At 40.5% G+C, this 23916-nt stretch overlaps 1 protein-coding gene and 1 long non-coding RNA gene across 7 annotated transcripts in view; both read right to left on the bottom strand.

The window, feature by feature from the left end:
• The window catches only part of LOC148340094 (plexin-A1-like), a 217404-nt gene extending 202972 nt beyond the window's left edge, over nt 1-14432 (bottom strand). For 2 of the 5 annotated variants that reach the window (XM_088289388.1, XM_088289393.1), the window contains exon 1: nt 14313-14432. The gene's annotated coding sequence lies outside the window, so the exon portion shown is untranslated. Of the gene's footprint in view, nt 1-4201; nt 4265-14312 lie in introns of those variants that run through there. The other 3 variants (XM_088289392.1, XM_088289391.1, XM_088289390.1) reach the window with 3 other exon arrangements.
• A 2802-nt stretch (nt 14433-17234) lies between these two features.
• On the bottom strand, nt 17235-22464 carry LOC148340093 (uncharacterized). 2 transcript variants are annotated; one of them, XR_015842568.1, is made up of 4 exons: nt 22273-22464; nt 18925-19074; nt 18775-18816; nt 17235-18451 (listed from the first exon to the last, which is right to left on the bottom strand). It is a non-coding gene; the product is annotated as an uncharacterized LOC148340093 (long non-coding RNA). The 2 variants fall into 2 exon arrangements; XR_015842569.1 differs by having other exon boundaries at nt 17235-19074; nt 22298-22464.
• Nucleotides 22465-23916: the final 1452 nt, after the last annotated feature.

Genomic DNA, 23916 nt, shown 5'->3' with positions numbered 1-23916 from the left:
TTATTACTGAGAAGAGTTGTGAACTTCTTTGTGTGTGTTTCAATTTCTGTAGTTGCTGCACCATGGTGACCAAGGGAGCGCACACCAGAAGTAGTACAAGAGATGGGACAGATTAATGGCATTTGAAACACATGAAACACAATCAATTCATCACAGCACATTATTCAAAAAATTACAATAATTGTAGGTTGTTTTTTGTGTTGACTTTTGTAAAGATTCACCCATCCTGTGACCCCTGCACTGACCTTCCAGGATATCATCTTGATATCCAAGCCCGACTTAGTGATGACTCTGCAGTTTTACTCTACTTTTGGGAGGGACACAGAGGATGTGGTAAGTGGGGGTGATATCCTGCTGCTCACATTACTGAGCAAGTGACCGGAGGTGGCTCATTTGAAAATATCTCCAGTAGACATGCTCTGGTTTATTAATTACAAAACTGCACCGTGAAACTACAAAGAATAACAAATAATTCATTTGATTCTTTTACTGTGACTAATGAGATCCTTTTAATGTTGCGTCATCATAATCATTAACAGAAGGGTAGACAGAGATTTTCTTGTGACAGTCACTTGACACTGCAGGTAATATCTCATATCCGCCAACCTTTCCACCCTCTAAAAGTAATAAAGAATAAAATACACAGAGAAGAGCTTGTTCCATCCAGTAAGTCACAGTCTTACAGCCTTGCTGCTCACTTTCTATCATGCACTTTCCTTAAGGGAAGTCCCAGTACAATAACAGCTTGTTAATACTGAATGTTCTACAGGCATATGCGGTACAAAATTGTGTTGTAATAACTGTGGGCATCATTGGACAGGATTTTTTAGTATATAATAATTTATTTTCTGTTTGATTATGAACCAACTATTTAATGACAAGACAAAAGCATTCACACTAGTAATGCATTAAATAATTAATGTAATGTAAAATATGACATCATATATGTGCACAGCACCATGTCACAATTTGGAGTGAAACAATATATGCTTTTGATTGGTATTGCATGATTGTATTTGTTAGTGGACGTTAAGTCAAACCTGCTAAACGAAAAAAAAAAGAAAAGGTAATTTATTAATTTTTAAAATCATTTCAGAAATCCAATAAATTATAGTACTTGTGTTAAGCCAATATTATGCATTTGTCATAAAACCTTTTAGAAAGCTCCAGCTAGCTTTTGGGGGCTCAGTGACAAAATCAGAGGAATCTTTGTCCCATTGAAGCCCCACTATAACAGAATCTGCACCCGCCCACCATTACTGATATAAGCTGTGATAAATAGGAAGGGAGAAATAAGCAGGGGGCGGATGATTGGAAGCCAAGCAAGAAAGCCAACGCCGAATTTTTTTATGTCACAGCTTAAAGGACAACCAGTTGTCTGAGCTCTTGTTTTGTCCCTCCTTTATCTCTGGCACACATCTAACAAAAGGTGCACGCACATACACCCCCCCCCTCCACACACACACACACACACACACATATGGATGAAAGGCCTGTCTTCTTTCAAGATCTCCGCTCGTGTCTCCTCCGGATGCAGCCGTAATTACAGCACGGCCCCTAATGATCCACAGGGAGAAGCTCCTAATCCAACGGCAAGCGCTGGGCTTCTGGCCTTTGAATTTGTCGGTGTGTTTAAGTGCATTTGTGTAGGCGTGGAGGTGTGGCGTTTTTCTGCGAACAAAAACAGCGGTGCGCCAACCACTGAGAGAACATAAAGAAAACTATATGGCTTGTACAAAACATCCAAAATACCCAAAAAATGTCCTGCGAAAAGAGGAGTTGGCTCCTAACCCCGTCGTCAAAATGAAATAATGTAAAATTCAGAAAAAAAGTTATTATATACAGGTGAATGCACAAGTGCAAGAGTATCTAGGGGGTCCTCTCTCTCTTTCTCCCTCTCTCACACTCTTGTTGCGAATTGGCTGATAAAAACAATAACAGAATGTGATTTTTTTTTTTTTTATTCCAATCAAAAGAATGTCGGATGGCACTCACATCTCACGACTGCACACACGAGAAAGTGTGCTACATTCAACACCTGGAAGTGTTTGCGTGTGTATGAATATTAGTCCTCACGCGCCGTCACATCAGCATATAAAGGAACTTTGGATGCTTGGACACCGGACCCGAGATGACAGGTTAACTTAGTGCTGGCTCGTTGGTACGAAACAGTACAAATGGTTTGAATGGGACGTAGCAAACACATTTTTAAAAAAAAAACGTGGCCAGGGAACAATGAGGGGTCTTGGAATTTGAAGCAAGCCACTTTAAACTAAAAAGGAAAACTGATACAGGGTAGAGCTTCCACATGTCACAGGAAAGTTTGAAGTCCAGTGTTTGTTTATTCAACTGGACTACCAAGTGACGAATAGTGCGTATAAATAAAGTTATACAACATTTGACATCTGATATACTGTCTAGTGAACTTCCCGTTTTAGCAGAATATCCTCTTATTGTTGCTACAGGGACTATTGTTTAGCTTTAATGCAAACATTTGCACTCCAGCGTACCAAATAAACGGCTATGTGGAAACGTGGCGACAGGAAACGCATAACAGCTACCCAGTGGCACCACCTGTTAGAGGGGAGCGACATATATTTACTCAAGTGGATGGCGCACCTGGCACCCAATTGAGATACAGCGTTCATTTAAGGGGAGGCCACGAATAATCGGGATTGCTATGGTATACATGCAGTATAAAACAAGTTTTACTAATGAATGCAGCACTGTGGTGCTAAAGTTGTTGATGGCACAGTTGGAGGTGGGATAAGGAATGGATGAGTTCAATGAAAATGTGACTGCAAAAAAAAAAAAAAAGATGCTGTTGATCATAATTGCATCTGGTGAAATTGCTGGTGTGTATTTCACCTGAAATTTCCTTGCATGCCAAAGCTCAGCATCTGCAATTATTTTTCTGGAAAGGATTCGGATGAACTTTGATATCACATCCTCCTCCTCCTCCTCCTCCGCCTCGTCTCCCTCTTTCTTTCTTCCTTTCTTTATCTAAACTCCCTCTCGTCCCCCCCCCCCCCCTCTTACTCTGGACCAATTTGGGGTGGCAAGGCGATGGTTATCTAAATGCAAAGTGATGCTGTAATAGGGATGCTGTAATAGCATGCACCGAGGAGGCATAAATGCCTGGCAAGACCCGGAGATGGAGGGAAGGATGGAGGGCGAATCGGAGGTGGGAGGGGTCTGTGGTGACGGAGATAGAATACATGTACACACAGAGAAAGAGAAGATTGGGCTTTTATGAAAAGCAGAGATGAGCGAAAAAAAGAAAGAGGGAGGGAGGGAATGAAATCAAAATGGCAGGTAAACGGAATCACAGAGGAAGGAGGGGTAAAAGGATGAGGTGATGGAGGTGGGGGCAAAGACTTCAAGAGAGGGGGAGAAATGAAGGAAAGCATAGTGCATAAGAAATTAACCGCTCCGCGAGGGAAATCATAGAAAGTGAATTCAAACAAATGCGTAGTTCGAACCAGCACAGGTACTGTATGGTGCGCCACACATTATTTTAGTTTGCTCGTTTGTTGTTTTCAAACTCGATTCAAGTGACCAGTCTGTGACCAGATGTGGGGGTTAGTTTCGTTGTTTTGCTCTATGAGTGCTAACAAATCAAACCTTGCAGTCTGCGACAATCGCGCAAATCCACTCATAAAACATGATGTGTTCCCTGCATGCCCTGAAAAAGTTGGTAGCTAAAATACAAATTATGTCTCATTATGTTGAGGTTTTTACGGCATATTTATAGCTCGCCTCAGAAATGTGTCATTCCTCTTTCTAAATGGAAAATGGCTTTTCACTTGTAGCCCACTTTCAAGGTACTGAACGCACTTCAACACTGCCTTCATTCATCCGATGATGAAACAGTAAAGGGAGCAACAGGGGGTTCGGTATCTTGCTCAAGGACACTACGGCACAGCCACAAAGGCTCGGCATTCAATGCACAACATTTTCTTGGTCAGCTATGAAAGAGTGAAAAGGCGCAAAGGCAATATTAAAATGAAGTGATGGCCATTATCTTGTTTTGAAAATCTGAGCATTAACTACAAATGATTTCAGTAGAAAATTGACAGTTATAGTTTAGCTGAGTTTGATTGATGCAATTGTGTGGCTAAGGTTATTAATTACTACAGTACATTTTATGCTTCCCACTTTGAAAAGTTACTTAGAAGTGCCTTTCATTATAGTCACTCACTTGTCTTTTTGTGTTTAAGGGTCATTTCCATAGACGTTTAGAGCAGGGGTCCTCAATCCTGTCCTGTTACCGGCCTGTTTTCCATCCCTCCCAGCAGCAACACAGCTGATTCAAATGATCAGATAATCAGCAAGGTCTGCTGAAGCAAGATAACGATCCTGAATCAGGTGTGTTTCAGCAAGGAGAGATGAAAAACAGGCAGGACACCGGCCTTCGAGGAACAGGATTGAAGACCCCTGGTTTATAGAGACGGATGCCCTTCTAACAGCTGCACCCCTGTCCTCCATTTATCACTGAGTTGGGCTGGCTATCCATCACTCAGACGTTAGTTTCCTTACTTCACAAAAACAATAGAGGGACATAAAATTGCAAAAGAAATGTGGCAAATCTCTCAATGGCGGAGCTAACAATCATATCTTGTTTCATTTGATCTTAAAACATGTTGGTTGGGGTGTTACAATACTCAAGCCACAAAGTTTGTAGGCAGGAATTCTCTATATTTTTTTGCAAATAAAAACAATTCACACAACCTCTCCCTCCATTTTGAGGAATGTCGGGCTTTATGGTATCGTGAGTTCATGTGCGTGTTTGTCTGGGCCAAGACTCAAACTTATTGATTTGCTTCAGTCATTCACAGTGATTAATATTGCTCATTCACCCTGCTGTGCAATCTTAATTGCAAGTTTACGCCTGCAGCAAAGCTTCACTATGAGACATTGATGCTTAATAATCCTTGATGGTTATCTCAACACGTGACTTGACAGTGGTAGTTTGCAATAAGCAGTGTATACATTTCATTACGTACCAATAGAAATATATATATATATATATATATATATATATATATATATATATATATATATAGTGAACCCTCGGTTATCGCGGTTAATGGGGACCGAGACCACCCGCGAAAACTGAAAATCCGCGAAGTAGCGGCGCACCTTCAAAAATGCTTAAAAAAAAAGAGTGCGAAGTAGCGGCGCACCTTCAAAAATGCTTAAAAAAAAAAATAAATATATAAAATTATTATTAAAACTTATTATTTTTTTATTCCCCAGCCATTATTTTTGTATTTATTCAATTACTTCTTTTTGTATTTATTTAATTACTTCGACTTTTACCTGCTGGTACGCCGTCCGGTGTGCCCTGTGAAATGAAAGGTGGCATTCTTCATTTATTTATTTATTCATTCATTCATAACTGACAGCCTCGCGCTCCGCTCATGCCCGGGCGGAAGTTGTTCCTCTTCGGCTTAACTGCCACGCACGCCGGCCGGTCTCCTCCGGAGCTCTCGCACGGTCCCGAACGGAGCGAAATGTCGCCCAGCTAGTGCCCGGGCGGAAGTTGTTCCTCTTCGGCTTAACTGCCACGCACGTTGGCCGGAGCTGTGGTACGGTCCGAACCGCGCGAAACGTCGCCCCAAATCGTGCCCGGGGGAACGTGCTCTTCTTCGTCCACTCTCCTCTTCGCCCACACTCTTCTTTGGCGCACGCCGGCCGTCTAACCGCTCCAGCGCCCCGTCGTGCCGCTCGGCGAAACTACAATGCCCCCGAATATTTTTTAGACCCGCGAAGCACTGAACCCGCGAAAGGTGAACCGCGAAGTAGCGAGGGTTCACTGTATATATATATATATATATATATATATATATATATATATATGTCAAACAATTATAATTAGTAATTGAGTTAATGACAGCTTAAAACTTTATTAACTTAAAGCTTAAACTTAATTAATTGTAACGTAAACTCTCCAAAATATGCCACATTTTATACATACATACATACAACAAGCAAGTATGCTTTGCGTTGGTATGGCAATTTATACTTGAATAGCTGCAGTGGAACTGGAATTTCCTCTTGACCTGCTTATTTAGGTTGCCATCTGTATTTATTTTTTATTTGAATTCCCCACCAAGAGGGCCAACTTTCTTTTCTTTCATGTTTATATTTACGCATGCATGAGTCCACTAGGGCTGAACGATTTTCTGACATATTGCGATTTCAATTTTATTTGTGTTTTTTTTTGCAAACATGACAGAAAATGACAATATGCAATTTAAAAATAATAAATTATATTATTGTAAAAACGCAAGGACAAGAAAGACATTCATGGGGGAGGTGGTCCTTTGGAGTTGTTAAAAATGGTTCAAGTCAGGCAAGACCTACTGTAATTTTTGCCGTAAAGTAGAGTTTTGTATTTGAGTTTATGAATTTTTTTAAACCCCAAAATGCATTACATTTTGTACTAATGTAGCTACATTTTCTTTGTACATAAATGTAATTTTTTTCTGTCAATAAAAAAATAGTATAGTCCCATATAATTTTGAGACCTATTATTGTGCGGATCTCAAAATTCTCCAGTGCAAAATAGAAAAAATAACATCGATGAGATAAATATTTAATATATATTTGTCAAGCTTTTGTCATGATGACGTCAGCCGTTTCCGTGTTCCGGTCTGCTAAATTGCAAACGTAGCAGTCATCTATTTTATGTCTGGCTAAGCATTGATTGAAATGCAACATTTTTGTTCATAGCTGTTGGCTCTCCACCCTAACGCTCCAGTCGAACTGTCAAAGGTCAAGTGTACATGGAAGCGCTTATTTTTTTTCTTTCACGACTCTGCATTTCGCTTTAGCTAGGCGCCTCTGTGAAAACACAAATTGTTAGTAAGGTCGTTTATTTTTCGCCACAGAGGAGATGATCTGCATCACGCAGCTCATTGCTGCTGCTACACACATACTTGCATATGGTACAAATAACGACCATGATGCTACGACGCAAACTAAAAAAAAAACAAAAAGGTAGTTTTGACGATTTCGAAATTGAATTGTCTGAGATCACTGAGCTCACATTTAGTCATATAATCCTACATTTGAAAGGAAATGCTATAACCTCTCTCTTCTCTGTGTACTAAATGAAAGATTGTTCCCAATACAATTAAACAATATTACCCCACGGGAATTACATATTTTTCACCAAGTCGACGCATTGCTCCAAGCCTTTTTGTTTTAAGAATAATCCTTTTTCCATTAGTTTTTCCTCCGTTCTAATTCCTCATGCCCATTGGAAATATCAGAGCAGATGGAAGTAGCGAGACAAGTAGAGGAGTGAATGTGTTATTAATTGCTCAGACGTGGATAAGATGTGCGGATCACGGCCATCCCACCAACACACTCTCCTCCAATTACATTTCAATTAACAACAGTCATCCAGGCGTCGCCTCAAGATGCGCCAGCAAGATGATTGCTCTGTCAGTCAAAGCTGCGAGGGAGCATTTGCAATTTGTCGACACCTACCTCTTTGGCTGCTCGCTCGCTTTTTCAAAATGCCTTTTAGTCTCTCTCTGTCGTTGAAAAGGCAAAATGCTCAAGTTCATCTGACAACATTTATTCCCTATTTTATAAGCAGTCAAACTAAATGAATAGCTCGCTGTGTAGAAAGACAAATGCTGATTAATGAACTCGATAAAAAAATACAGCATCCTTTTCAAAGATGAGATGAATTTCCTTAGCAGATAAATGTTGGGCTGTATTCTGAGGAAGAAAGAATAATAAATAACATTTCTTTTTGTCATTACTCTTTGGTTCCATTATTTAATTTTATTGTATATTTTTGTTCACAATTTCAAAGACAACTGCAAAATAAAAAAAAAGAACAGCATTTGATTCATGAGTGCTGTAATTAAAATTGATCCATAATTTGAATACAGCCGTCATCTCAATGCGCTTTTTTAGCATTATAAAATAAAGGGCTGCAAAATAAATAGAAAATGGGCCTACTTTGAAGAATCTAAATTTGAAAACATATTGTTTTGATTATATTTTTTTGTTAGCCAAATAATTCCTATAATATATAATATTGTAACTAGTAATTTACAATTCAGGATATTCATAAGTTTGCATATGTAAATTTGTACTGACTTTTAATTAATTTGCTAATATTACAATGAGCCTGCTGAATTTGTTGAGAGAAAAAAAATATTTTATTAGAAATTAAAAATGTTATGTTATAAATATCGCAATAATATCAATACCGCAATGTTCAACAACACTGACATCGCATATTGCTCGTTTTTTCCCCCAAGATCGTGCAGCCTACTACATTTCAAGTTAGCGGAACTGACATTTTGGAAAACTCAGACTACAATGACTAAAAGTTGCATCTTTTTTCTCGCTCTATTTTCAAAAACAGCAACACCCCCCCTCCAGTCAATCCAATTAAGAATCAAGCCGTGAGGCGCATGACCACGTTTGACAAGCAGTTATCCCAACAGACATGGTTGGGGAAATTGATGTTCTATGTTCGGAGAATGCCGCTGACAAAGGAGGTAAAATCATGTATGTTTTTGTTCATTGGTACAATTGATTCTGTATTTTCCAGTCCAATAAATCTACCAGTAACATATGGCAACGCAAATGAGCGACAAAGAAGAATGTACTTAGTCCATTTTGCCGACATTGTAGAGCTATAAAACCGTACTAAAGCTTTCTATCGCTCTAAAATAGAGCAAACGTTGCAAAGTGTAATTGTAATAGCTGTAGTCATTTTAAGATGACGGCAAGGATATCAAAGCGGGACGGAGGAAATAAATGAACAAGGCATGTTTGGAATCGGACGAACAGTCAGTGTTATCTTGAAAAGGTGTGGAATTGCCCCTCATTGACAAGCCCCGCCTACGTCCATGGAACAACAAGCACACAGCCTAGCTCAAGGAAGCAAGAATGGGAGCAGCAATGAGAAAAGCCTCAGCATATCTTCAACTTGCCCGAGTGGCTACGCTCTCTCGCTCTCTCTCTCTCTCGCTTGCTCGCTCTCCTGTCTTTATTAAAGAGAACCACATGTAGTGTCGACGCATCCAAGTATGAAATTCAATTCTCATTCCTCAAACTGTGTTTTCATTAAAGCCCTTACTATCACAGCAAACAGGCGGGCCAAGGCAGCCTCTGCTTGGCTCGTTGCGACTACATATTGTTCCAGAAAGGAGGGAAAAGACGGCATTTGGGCTAGAAAGTGCCTTAAGGAGGACACAGAAAGAGAGTCGGAGGATTGAGTGTGAACAAGGCGGGAAAGGATTGGATCAGTCAGCTGCAGCGCGACAGAGGGACTTAATTTAGCCAAAAGGCAGTTCAGCTTCTTATGCAATTTAACAAGGACAAGCTTGATTTGAGCTCTTGCTCGCGCCACAGTGTGGCCCAATGCACTAAATCAGCCGCAAACTTAACAGTTACATTTGCGGTCTTGTTTTTCATCGCAGATATGTTCTTCATTATGTCACAAAGTTAAGATGTACACTACTCACAAAAAGTTATGGATATTTGGCTTGGAATCCTTGGAAAGTTGAATCATGGGTCAAACAACTGTTTGGAATTTTGCTATTCAAATCGATGTCAGAGAAAAGCAACTTGTGTTAAAAGTAGCCGACCGAAACACTGAGCAGTTTGGCGTGCATTGAAAATTTGGATAAAGTCAAATAAGTTAATCTTATTTTAGGGTCATCCTGAAATTTCTCCAGAAAACCACAGATCCAGAATGCACACAATCATTTAACATATTCAAAGATCCACATTTTATTTCCATGATGCCATATTTCCATTTTACAGATTTGATGTAGAAATGTGGAATTTCTTGAGTTCAAATCTTCACAATTAGCGGTCTTGGGGAAAAATTGTTCAACACAGCGAGGCTAAAGAAATGAAATAAAACTATATTGCGTTAATTTCCCTCACAGGTTTTGAAAAATATATCTTTTGTTTCTCAAACTTTTCTTGACTACACTTACTTTTGTCTTTTAGCGGACCGGCTAGCATCAGAATGACATGTTTGGAGTGCATTTTGAACACCAAAGATATCAAACACATTTGCATAAACTATTTAGCACTCATTGAACTATTGTGTCTTTATACCTTTCCTGATTGATCGTAGTTTATGTACAAAAAGATTAACACAAACATTCAGAACTTTCCAACATTGTCATGTCGCCCACTGTTAGATCTTTGTTTCAGGACTTTTCGTCCTAACAGTGAGTGCACCGTCAGGGTCAGCTGACCCAGTCTGTGCCTCAGAGAAAACAATGCATTGTGGCTAAAGCACTGTGACAGCCTTGCCCTTTTTACACATGAGGAAGATGAGGGGAGGATGGAAGTATGCTCGCTGGGTGTATGACTGGTGGTGGTTGCGGAAGGACTATGACGGACACAAAAGAAGATTGGGACCTGAGGAAATCAAGCAAGTAGTACAGTGCAACGTCTGAAGTTGTACAATTTGAAATCTGCAGGAAAAACATACAATATCATACATCTTTAATTATAGAGTACATTTCACAACAGCTGGAGCTGTAACAAAGCACTTTACACACCGTATAACATAAAATAGCAAAGATTCATCAACAAAGACAGTGAAAGCTGTAAATTAAAAAACAAATTAATGATACCAACACATGTAGACACCAGAAAACAGCAGAACAGTGACAGTCTCCTGTTGGGTCGTAAGCCCAAAAGAATAAAAGTGTCTCTTCAAACACGTTTTAAAAGTGGACAGAGAGAGGGCTTGCTTAACATTTAATGGAAGGTCATTCCCGAGGGAAAGACCGGCAAGAGAAAAGGCTCGATCCCCTCTGAGGCTCCACTTAGTCCCCTCTGCACCTCCAGTACTGTCTGGTCCTGAGACCTGAGGAACCGGGTAGTTGCGTGGGGGTAAAGGAACTCAGGGAGGTATGCTGGGGCAAGGCCATTTAAAGATTGGAAGATAAATAAAAGCATCTTAAAATGAACTCTTAAATGCACTGGGAGTCATTGAAGAGAGGCCAGAAATTGGGTTAGGTGCTATGTCTTCCAAGCTTCGGTTAGGAGGCGAGCAGCAGCATTTTGGACCAACTGGAGACAGTTGAGGGAGGACTGGCTGACTCCAAAATAAATGACATTACAATAACCTTACCGAGATGTAAAGAACTGCAAAGAAAGAAAGGGCTTTAGTTTAGCGAGATACCCAAGACTAAATAAGATGCATCTAACAACAGCACTGATTTGCCGGCCCAATTTAAAATCACTAGCCAATTTAAAACCAACAGTCTAAAACAAGTTTGAGTGGTGGCTTTAGATAAGATGTTAAGGTCGACACCAGTGTGGTTTGTCGTCGATATGCAATAGCCAAGTCAAAAGCAGACACTCAATTCACTCAGAATATTTTAAACCCCTTCAGGCTATTGTGGAAGATTTGAACGGAATACTTTACCACCCCACTGAAGAGTGACACATTTAACCCAGGTCAACCCTAGTAATGCTTTCTTAAACAAAATCCCACACTTTTTAACAATGCTGTAGTTTCAGGAATCCAGGATTTGCCCTTTCTTTGGCCACTCGGTATTACATCCACTTTAACCATTCTTCGACTCTTTCCATCCTTCAACGACACTCTGCATTAATTCCAGATGAAGAGATGAGTTATGATGGAGATTTCCCCCATGGCAAGAAGGAGAAGCCGCGATTAACACACGAGAGAGCGAGAGAGAGAGAGAGAGAGAGAGAGAGAGAGCGCTCCCAGAGCAGGAATTTTGGAGAGACGACAGGAAGTAGAAAGATTGAGAAAAGTCGAGGAGATGAACATGAAGGTGGTAGAAAAGAGGGTTTGGTGTGGGGCTAAATAACTTGTTTGAAGATTGAGTTGAGTCCAGAGGATACGATAAAAGCATTCTGACATTGATCATTTTTTTCATCTAACTCTTTCATTGACAAAGAATCAGACTCTGTATCGGGGATTAAGGTTTTTCCTGTTCACTATCGCAGAGCGCCCAAAGCTTTATCTCAAGACTTGTTCGATGTGGGTGGTGATTGGCCTGGGGAAGGTACTTGGCCTTTTTCGCTGTTGCTTTGATCCTGGAAAAAGTCACTGGTGAACTTGACCGCAAATGGCATCAAGTTTCACAATCCTGAAATTTGGATCCACAAAGGAAACGACTTGATGAGTTTTGCATAACGCTTTTCCGTTCCAAGGGAATGTGATGGGCCGACAATCAGTGGACAGTTGCTCCGTTCTTTGCATTACTGACCCTCACAAACAAAATATTTCCCATTATTGACCGACGGAAAGACTTGCTGCCTCCACAAGTGAAAATACTATGCACTTATATTTTTTCCTTTACAATCTGGGCTGCCAACTTTCCACAAGTAATTCAAGGCTATTGCTTGACTGACTGTAATAGTAAATAAAGGGCATTCTGAAATCCCCTTTTGCCTGATTCCATTTGGAAATTAATGAAATGTTTCATTATTTCTCCAGGTGTGGACAGTTAAAGTGTTTTTTCCAAAAGCTTGTCAGACTCAGAAACAGTAACAAAGGTGAGCAGGTGTTAGAGAATTGCCAACTGGGACTCAAAGCCAAACCACTCTCTGGCACAATGGACTTTGAAGGCAACACAAGTCTGGAAATTTTCCTCTAACTGCTTCCAAGCACTGTTCGTCCCTCACAATTTTTACGGCCACTGCTTGTGTCCTAAGTGAGGCAGTGAGGCGCCCTGTCAAAAGGTGGAAGCGCTCCATCTCCCCGGTCTCCCATTCAGCTCCAGGAAAATGCCAGGTTGTGTTTTCAGCCTGAGTGGATGGGACGTGCATGGCGCAACCATCAGTGTCAGCAGAGTACAGTACCTGAAGCAGCCCCAGTCAAACCACTGACAGGTAGGAGAGGGAAGAGGATGAATAAAGCAGCACTCCAGCCAACCGGTCAGCCAGTCAAATGCCCATCATTGAAATTCAGTATCATTCGGCAGGGTGATTATTTTGCAATATTTCATCAAGCATTTTCGGGAAACCGCCCACTCTACTGCTCACATCGAGTCAAGCTCTGTCTTGACACAAGGATTTGTGCAAGTATTTTCTGATATATTATGCTTGTGACGTTCAAAAAGGTGACTTTTTGTTGAGCTCTGCTTTAATTGTGACAGCCTTGTCATAAAGCTTGCAAAACCAAATAGGTATGCAATTTTGAAAGTATCATTATTGCAAAAAAAGCAGTTTTTTGTTTTTTTTACTTATTTATTCATATTTTTTTTATTTAAAAGACAGCCGTCTACTTCTGATATTAAATCGGGAACGAGCATAACGATTGAGCACTTTATCATTCAGAAATTAAATCGTATAGAATAAATTGTTGATTAACTATATTTGAAAGCAATTGGTGCTACACTCCAACCGGCACTCTTGAATCGGTCTCAACAAGTTTGCCATCTAAAGAAGCTCGAGCCACCAGCCATTCAAACCTCTCATATGCCACAACTCCCCCAAGAATCTGAAACACTGCAAACAGGGTTTGGAGAGAGAGATGCTCAAATCCATTTAAATAGCATTTAGGAAAAAAGAATACTAACAATAAATGAATTCATTGATTCCTATTTCACATGCTGGCAAAAAAATGCATTGAAATTCCATTTTTTATTTAATTGTATTTACCATCGCATCACACCATCATTTGCTCCCGAGTTTTTTACTTTAAGTTACACTTCCTTTCTGCTTGTGTCAAACTCTTCTTTGTATATTCCTACTTCCTTCTATTTAGCTTACTTTTTCCTCTCTGAAGTCCTTCTCTGGAAACAATCATAAAAGCGTAGTGATGCAGCTCGGTGACCAGCCCATAAGCCAGAAGGAACGGAATCCCACAGCTCAACACTAAGATGTAATCCTCTTCGCAAAGCCAGCTTTCTCTTTCTGGAACAATGCCTTCATTTTGTACCAGAGTGATGCTCTACCTTGTGCAGGAAACCAGGAGCAGTGGAGGACAAAAAAAATAAAAAATAGCCAGCAAAAGAAAGCACATGAGACTTCAGCAAATCTCATGACACCTTCTGCTTTGACATTTTTGGGGATTTTTTTTTTTTTCATGTAATGACACAGAAGTGTGCCAGTAAAAGCAAAACAGGAGAAACTTGTAGTCAACCTTAGCAGCCCTCCAAACTCAACACAAACCCAAGCTGCAAACTACAAACCAGCTACAAACAAAAACTTCCATCCTCTGTAACTGACATGAAGCAGAACATGTCAATTCCCACAGTGGAGTTTATCATTGTGTGAATAATTAAGAGATAGCTTCTGCTATCGCTCTTTTAACATGAGCAACATACCGGTTCTTTTTGCTGACCTTTCTTGAGTTCAACGCATGACGAATCTCCATGTTTCCCTTCCAGTCGATTCTGGTTTAAATGTCACCTGGTGAATCAGCAGTGATCCAAAAGGCAGTCGGCCTGTTTCCCGTGGCTAAAACAACTTTTTCCTCCTTCCACCTGTTGTGACGTCATCTATTAGGGCGGGAGCTTCAAAGTGGCCTTAAAGCTGCAGACTTTGTTTCCCCCTGTTGGATTACTGATTGAAAAAATAAATGAGAAGAAAATGAGAAAAGGGCGGTTGAAGATCAAGTCACATCTGCTTTTACTCCTTAATCTGTATAATTGTGAGTAAGATATCCATCCATCCATTATCCAAACCGCTTATGCTCAGGAGGGTCACGACCATGTTGGATCCTTGAATAAACTGGAAACTACTAACTAATCTATATATTAAAATTCAAATTAAAAGTAATTAAACACAAAAAAAATTATTCAACTTCAGAATAATTGCTAAGCATCAGTCCATTTATTTACGCAGACCTGCACGTTTTACTCACATATATTTTTTTCTGTTAAAACAGTTGTTTGGTTCAGTCTGAAAATGTTCAACAAAATATTATAGAACCTGTGTGCACCTACACACGATGAGCGGTATTGAATCATTTTTAATTTTTATAATTTGGTATTACCTCATTTTGCAAAAAAAAAAAAAAAAAAGACACAAACAAACAAAGCACTTCATATATAAAACAAAATACGATACAAGATATCATGTATATTCAGGGGCGGAAACTAATTACATAAATTAGAATAGAATATATCACGGACGTAATACATCGCCATATAAAGATTCGCCACTTGTATAGCGCTTTTCGACCGTTGGTACTCCAAGCACGTCACATTATTACCTCGTCTACAGACGACACCATCAGGAGCAACTGGGGGGGGGGGTTAGTATCTTGCACAAGGATTCTACGACATAGTCGCAACGGCCAGCGATCGAACCCACAATCTCTCGATGGGGAATCGACCACTCCACCTCTGAGACACGCCACTACGAGAGACAAGCGGTTCATATAGCATATTATACTGTATATATTATTTTATATTAACGGAGGTAGGTTGTATGCTTAGTTCTTATTCGACTGCAGTCAAATAGTTATAAATATAGCTGTTGTTCACAGCTGCTTCTATTGAATAAGTACACTTAGTTTTCACAGAAGTGTTTCGCATCGAGTCTGACGATAATGCACGACCCCATTCATTCAACCAGTTTGTCTGCCATTTCTCATTTTGTTCCCTCTCCACCTGTTTCCACGGACACTGACAGGTAGACTTTGTCTCCACACGCACACACGCACAAGCTGAGTGAGTCGCAGTGATGGCCTCCATGTCTCTACCTGCCAATCAAGGGTCCATTAGCAGTTACGTGGTTAGGGGGCTCAGGGTCCACTTCAATAGCCGGATGGGAGTTGACAGCAGTGTCTTCCATACAACCATCTACGTGTGTATTGTTGTGTTGTATACACGAACACACTTAAGTGGCTGGTGTGTTGTCGTCTGGTTGGCTATCAGTGGGCTGCAGTGTTTTTTTCTTTCTAGTTTTTAGGTTGGACTGTTACATGAAATTTGAAATACTGCTGCCCCGAATGCGCATTTGCTCCTCAGTGCGTCCATTTCAGAGGTGAAGTTGAGTGCAAGGCTGCCCTCTGTTGTCTTCCACTATTATCTGTCATCTTTGCGAATGGAATGGCTCATGTAGTCATGGTCTCGCTCACATTTTTGATCACTTTCTGATTGCTACAATTTTTTTGTTATTTTACATTGCAAAAAAAATATCTATCTATCTATTACACTTTTTTAGTTAAAAGTCAGTAAACCTTTGGATATTTGTGGATTTTAGGACCAAGCAAATGCTTACACAGTAATTGCCTGTAGTTTAACTCCCAAAATTACCTGAAAACATGATATCATAAAACTCTTAAATATGACTTAAAAGGCGATTTAGAGCATATATATATATATATATACATAAAATTTGTACACAGTAAAATGCTGGGTTGTTTTCCCAGCTCAGTCGCTGAGTTGCTGAGGATTTTGATCAGATTGGGTTACTTTTACCCAAACTTGAGTTAACGCATTAATTGCCATTGACGGGTACAGAAGCCAAAAAGCACATTCACTTTACCTGGGCTGGCAGTGAAGGAGTTCATTATTTTGGACCTAGCAAATTGGGTTGAAGATTGGATTTGGGTGGGCTGAAGAGCAGGTTGCCATTTTTGAAAGTTTTGTGTACTCAAGTTGAAGTAAATTCAAAGTCCAGGCAGATGGCCCACCCATGCTCTTCAATGAACGGCTGAAAGTGCATATGAAGTACATTTCACAAATTACATTCTTGAGTTGGGAACTTACTTAATCTTATTGGGCAGCTAGAGGTTACTAGCTGATTAGCTGTTGACTTCCACCACTGCTGATAGCGATCCAGGCCTTTTGTTAAATCATCTTGAGAAGTCCATCACTCTGCTTTCTTTGGCATCAAACCCACAAGGAGCCTCGCCTGCCCTCGGACTTCTACAATCACGCTGCTCTTCATGGTCATGCCAGCCACATGGGTGAATTTGAGAACGTGTACCCCAAATTGTGGGAGGTGACCTGGGTGCCATTATTGAATTGCATTACAAAAAACATGTCATGTTTGTCTGGGAAACGTGCATTGGCTGCTCAAGCTATGTTTCTCTCTCGGTAGAGAATACAAAGAAAGCAAAGGGTGAGAAGAAGTGACAAACCAAAATGTTCAGTGGTGTTCGCTCGGTTAACAGTTGGCTCACACTCAGTACTCGGACACATAATTGTCATAGACGTTGATTGTGCTTTCTTTTTTTTTATTTTGCAACTGTTATTTTTCTTTTTACACTTGTCAAAATGCACCGCATTCAAACAATGACATGCATATGCAAAGCTGTTCACCTTTGCATTACATTTTTGTCATCCATTTCCATTCCTCATTTTAACATCTGTAAGCAAGGTAAGAAAATTAAAATGATACTTGAGACACCTATGAATATTACTCAGGAACATATTCCGAAGTCCACCGACATCCATGAATTGATTGCGTAAAACCTTACTTTTCACTGTATAAAAATGATGATCATCATTATTATCACATCATTCCAAATCTGTCCATGTACACTTGGACACTATAGCAACCACACCATTCGCAGCTGCGTTCAAGCAAATAACATAGTAGGAGACTATATTGAAAAAGAAATGCACACACTTTTGCTGATTTGCATGCAGCCTCTGCTAGTTGGAGGACGACATACGGGAGTGTTCTTCCTCTCGGTGTCAAGTGTGCGCGTGTCAATCACTGGACCGGAGGGGGGAGGCAAACTAGGACTTGTGCCATGCATCATTAAGTTGAGTTTGGCTCCAAACCTGTGGATGGAGCCATATAAAAAATGCAGTGTTGCTATGGTTGGGTAAATAATGATGTCCAGGGGGCAGTTTCAGCCTCAGACTGGCTGCTAGAAAATAAATTGATGTTTTGCCCCTGGCTCATTGTTAATAATGCATTTTTATTTGCAGGTGAGCGGTGGCTGTATTCAACTAATCCTCTAATAATGCAACCTGGAAGATTTGTTGGAATATTAAATGTATAAAATATGTGCTTTAACAAGTTGCACACGGCACGCTAAAGTTGATTCATATGAGTCGATCTTATTAGTCATTTGTAGTGCACAGTATAATGTATTTGTCTCATTGCTATCATCCACAAAAGAGTCCGGATCCAATTTCTCCTTCCATATACACAAATTGCACATTGGCACAACCATTCAAATAAAATACAATACAATAAAATGCGGGTACTCGGTGTGTCTGGCTCACAGTAGAAAGGTTAGGGGTTTGAATCAAGACTCAGCCTTCCTGTGTGCAGTTTGCATGTTCACCCCATGTTTGTTTGGTTTTGCTTCCACACACAATCCAAAAACAGGCATCGTAGATTAAACAGAAGACGATTCATTGTAAAGTGGGAATGTTTCATTGGCATGTTCAGGACATTTCTGGTGGGGTGACCAGGTCAGAGCGAATCATGTGATCAAAATGGCCTCTCACCCAAAGTCAGCTTGGATAGGCTTGAGCTCATCTCCAAACCTGTACTGTATAAGCGGTAGACAATGAATGAATTAATTTGAAAAGGGTGCACAGCGCAAGATGACTAGAATGAACTCTCGGACATGAACACAAAATAAGACTACTTTCAATCATTAACATGCTCTTGTAACACGGAAAATGGTGTTTAATTTAACGGCTTTTAAACGCAGTCAGCAGCAGCTCGCAAGGCTGTCTACATATGACATGTTGACCCGGTTTAATTAAACTGATTAAAAACAGAAACTCTGATATAAACAGCTGCTCAATTCTTATTAAATTCTGTCAGGCTCCACTTTTTGCCCTCTCGACTTTTCACTTTGTGTTTCACCTTTTTGTTGTCTCCACGGAGTCGCCATCATTGATATCTTTTCTCTCGAAAGAAAGAAGATTTAGCGCTCAAGCGGTCACTTCAGAGATGGATGTTGAAGACAGCTGAAAGCCCCTCTGAGCTCGTCAATATCTTCAATATAAAACCCACGGTGTGTGTTTCCGAACACACAACCTTGTGAAGACATGGCGTGGCGTTGTCAGCGCATCTTTAGCAGAGTGCTGCTCGCAAGGATGAAGTGCATGCTGGGTTGCTCTCTCTCCAGAAATATTGCACAAGTCAAGGATACGGCCATGCCCACTGGAACCAAACACACGATGATGGACATTTCAAAAGAGTTGTTGACATTGAGCATTTGTTAGCCTCCATAGCAGGTGTCAGACATGAATGGTGTCGCCTTGAAAAATATGAAATCTGCAGCAACGATAATAAAGCATCAAAACAAAATAGAGAGGAACTTTTGAGGCATATCTGCGGGGCGGTGAGACCGAGACAGCAGCTCTTCATCTACAGGACCTGGTTTACACTCTCATTAATAAAGATAAAGATAAAAGATGTCCTTTATTAGTCCCACAATGGGGAAATTTGAGGTGTTACAGCAGCAAAGATATAGATCACACAGAGTCGGCGGCGTAATGTAGCCGTTAATGTATAACATTAGCAGCAGACATTCATAAAAAGCATGCAAATATACACAGTAAAAACGTATCTAAGTGTAAGGAAACACTCCTAATGCCTGTCCATTATACAGAGGGGGAAACGCTGTAATGATAAAAACTACTGAATGATTGAAAATACTGCAATGATAAAAATATTGCAATGATAAAGGTACTGTAATGGTAAGAGTACTGAAATGATAGAAAAGTACTGCAATGATGGAAAATACTGCAATGACAAAAGTACTGTAATGGTAAAAAGTACTGCAACGATAGAAAAATACTGCAATGATAAAAATACTGTAATAGTAAATGTACCGCAATGATGGGAAATACTGCAATGATAAAAGTACTGTAATAGTGAATGTCCTGCAATGGTAGAAATACTGCAGTGATAGAAGTACTGTAATAAGGATACTGCCATGGTAAACAAAATACATCATTGGTCAATATTTAAGTAAACCATTGGCTGAAAGTACAGTAGTAGTGTAGATTGCATAAAAATAATAATACTAATAAAATAAATTAATAAAATAAATTTCCAACTGTAAGGCCTTTTATAAATTTGCACTAGCGTTTAATACACATTTATATATGTTGATGTATTGATCACAGACTATGTCACGGTTTTTGTATTTGTGGTGGCAACACGGTGGATCCAAGTGCAGGGAAGCAGATAGGCAAGACCGGGGAGCAAACGGAACTCCAAAAAAGTATTTGTTCACAAAGGAACAAAAAATCAAACAAGGTGCTGGAATAATAATAATAACAATACTAATAATAATAACAACTAAATAATAATAATATATTAACAAAACCCCAAAATGCGATTCAAAGTAAGACACCAAAAGTGGAAATAAAATTACAACAAAGGGAAAAAAGACATGAATCAGGCCACACTTGACTCGCGGCAGAAGCAGTATACGAACAAACTGAAAAGGACTGATGAGACAATGAGGAACACCTGGACAAGACACGAGAGGCTGAGTGAGTTGATTGGTAGACACAAGGAACAAAGTGGATGAGCACAGGAAACATGAAAAAACTAAACTAAATGTATTCGAAACAATCCACAAATACAGACCATGACATCTTTTCTATGTTTTGTGATACTTGAATATAAAATGTTTGTGGACTTAAATAGTTGACGCTCGGCAAATTCCCTCTAAACCTTTGCTACAATCCTATCATACTATTCTCAATCCAATTCTACTTCAGCATCGACAATATGTGGACATGGAAAATTGCTGTCACCCCCTCTCCCCCCTTTGCACACACAGATGCACAATTCCCTCTTGACAGAATCATCACAATAAGAGTGTATTGTCCTGAAGAAAGAGTAATGACTCTAGACAGATAAAGGGAAGACATCGCATTATAGAGCATTAGGCCACTGAGTACCAGAAGAAGCATTACAGTAAAAAGAGCAGATGATGAAAGCAGGGATGAGGAGGGAGGGAGAAAAAAATGACAGCAAGGTCCAGAGAAGAGAGCCAGTGGTGATAAAACGCCGCACTAATCCGGCCTATACGACACAGGGATTAAATTGCTCTCTTGCTGCACAACAGTGGAGGTTAAGCAGGCTGTCCATTCCCTAAAACACCTCTCTTTTTCTCATCCCTTCTAATGGCATTAGAGAGGTGCAAGTCTTTAATCAGGGTTACGGAATGGACAGAGTGTGTCTCTTCCGCAGAGAGCACACACACAAATATGCAAGCATGGCTGGCTGAGGAGCAGCGGAATAGCGGATCGGTATGCTAAATCTAAATGAGGCGTAGCTTTCTGAGAAGACAGACAGAAGAGTTGCTTTACTGCATGAATGGAGTTTTTCGTTGACTACATAATAATATTACTATTTTATTTTTTTCTGACTATGGTTCTCCTTCCAGGGCAGTAAGTCGGGCTAGTGGTCAACATGTCTGCCTCACAGTTCAGAGTTTCAATTTCAGCACTTACATCAGGTGTCATTTTTATGGATGGGCCTCAGAGGGCCGTTATGACTGTGAACCCCTATAAATGTATCATCACATTACGTCATCACATACACACTATACATTGATGGAAAGCCAGTTTTGAAATCAGAAGCCAGTCAATAATTGTTTGGTCAACAATTCTTCAATTTATTTTAAAAGGGGAGGATTGGTAACAAATAAATGGCAATATCCAATATCTCAATGTTGTTAAAAGTGACGAAAATGTGCTCAAAACAGGAAGTTGATGCACATGATTTTCCCAAACATTTTGACCACGTATCCTCTTTTGGTTTCGCTGAGAGGTGGATCATATGCAGCTGATGATAGGCAAAATATACATAGATTACACCCTGGACTGATTGGACTCGTACAGGGTCTGACAACTATTCACACTCAACCTTCCTACCATCAGTGGGAACAGAAACCATGCTACCTGCAACCAAGTCCACTGAGTGAAATACTACACCATTAATGACCATCTCCAGGTCAATGTTTCTGAAAGGGTCGGGTGAAGAACAAAAAAAAAAAAAACATCCATAGCCTCCATTGCTGCAGTGGTAATTGTATATGGAAGTGCAAAAGGCATTTGAATGCACGGAACGTCATCTTCCTCTCTGTAGCCGCAGCCCTCACTTGCCGCCGTTACCGTAGCAACATGTGCACGTCTGGACTCTCCCGGAAAGCCCTCGCTGAATTATTTTATTAAGAAATGTCCGTACGTCCGTGCGTTAATGAGCGCCACCGGCTTCACTTGACACTGCAAACCAATTACCACAATCACGGCAAACCAAAACCAGCTGCAGACGAAGGAAATGTAGCCACATGAGCCAAATGTGTTACGTGAAGTCAAACAAGTGAGGAGTGCTCACCTCCACACAGCTGGCATGTTCTTACCGGTGTCAACTGCCTGGAAATGCAGATGGAGAGGCCATCCTCCTCACCTATAAAACGTGACTCAAGAGCCAAAGTGGTGGTTGATGTTGTTTATATACTGTAGTGCAGGAAACAACCGGAGCTGGGCACTTGACCCTTTTTTGCAGGTCAGTCCCCCGCCCTCTGGCCGCTATAATAATAATAATAATGCCTTTATTAGTCCCACAATGGGGAAATTCGAGATTCGAACCCAGGCCTCCTGGGGAGACTGGGTCCTGAACGCGGCGCCTTAGACCACTCGGCCATCTCTGTACACATTCGGCCTCGACCCGCCAGCCATATTCATAAAAATTGTCGACCCCCGACCCAAAAGGACCCCCGAAAAAAAAAAAACGTCCGCGCATAACCGCTAATGGCAGCGGCTTATTTATAGAACATTGTTTGTGCAAGAAGAGACGTGCGACAGGAGGTTGCCATCACTAACACGTGCCTCCCACCTGCTACTGGGGCATACCATTACAAGAGGGGTAATACAACAATCCCTATAACAATCATTAGCTGACTAAATTATCATTCAAATCAGCTTACCTTATTACGGATTTATTATGGTGGTAAGTGCTTTGTCAAATTGAATTGGGTTAACGGTTTGACTTCACCTCTGTTATCGCCGTCTGAGATATTACACCCCCCTTGTAATGGTATGCCTCATTTGCAGGCGGGAAGCGCGGTTACGTGATGTCATTTATTTATTTATTTATTTTGGGCTGGGTTACGTGATGTCAGGAAATATAGGTTTGCTCAAACGCACACTGCTGCCTCACGTCTCTTCATACACAAACAGTCGGTAGTGGTGCTTTTGATGCGTTCAGAGGCAGTTTTTGTAGTTCGTCCGTTTCGCGAGTAGGTTCATCACACGCAACTAGGGTCGATTCGTGGGCTGGACTAAAATCCACCTCTGGCCTTTGTTCAGCTAACCCTTTTTTTTTTTAAATTTGTCACCCCCCACCCCAAAAATGAGCATCCAGCCAGGCCGGACCGTTCCGCCCCCGGGACTGACTCCCCAGTTATGTAAAACATAGTTTAACTCCTAGCTCACCACGTCACCGGCTTGGGAGAAAGGGGCGCCAAGTTTGCAGCTTTTAAGCCATTGTTTTAGGAAGAGGACGATTTGAAAAATGTGTCACACTTGGAATGTGAAATGAATTTACGCAGTGAATCCAAAAATTAGACGACTCGTCAGCAGTGATGCTTAAAAATAAATGTTTAATCTTGTTTGGCTACCATAAATACAAATATTTAAAATGTACTTTTTATTATACATTCCGCTGAATATTGTTTTTGATCGCCGCTTGAATTAGCGCAAGTGGACCTGCGCATCGCAGTGAAAAAAAAAAGACTGCTGGCACTGAATTCTATTGGTCCAATTAAAATGATCCAATGTTGCCATCCAGCCATTGGCATCAAAGGGTGGGAACACGTCTAAGCTGTTGGACGCTGAGCCCCCTGCAGCCTCTGTACAAGGACAAAGAACCTTTACGGAGTATTTCTAGTATTAAAATTTAATTAATGGTTGTGTATGAATGATGCTTATTATGCTGTGCAATGAGCAAATAAATCAATAAATAAATAAAGGCAATTGG

The sequence above is a fragment of the Idiotropiscis lumnitzeri genome, chromosome 3 (genome assembly GCF_059441095.1).
Source record: "Idiotropiscis lumnitzeri isolate Australia: NSW breed Sydney's pygmy pipehorse chromosome 3, RoL_Ilum_1.0, whole genome shotgun sequence".
NCBI lineage: Eukaryota > Metazoa > Chordata > Actinopteri > Syngnathiformes > Syngnathidae > Idiotropiscis > Idiotropiscis lumnitzeri.
This window is presented reverse-complemented; position numbering and strand designations above follow the sequence as displayed.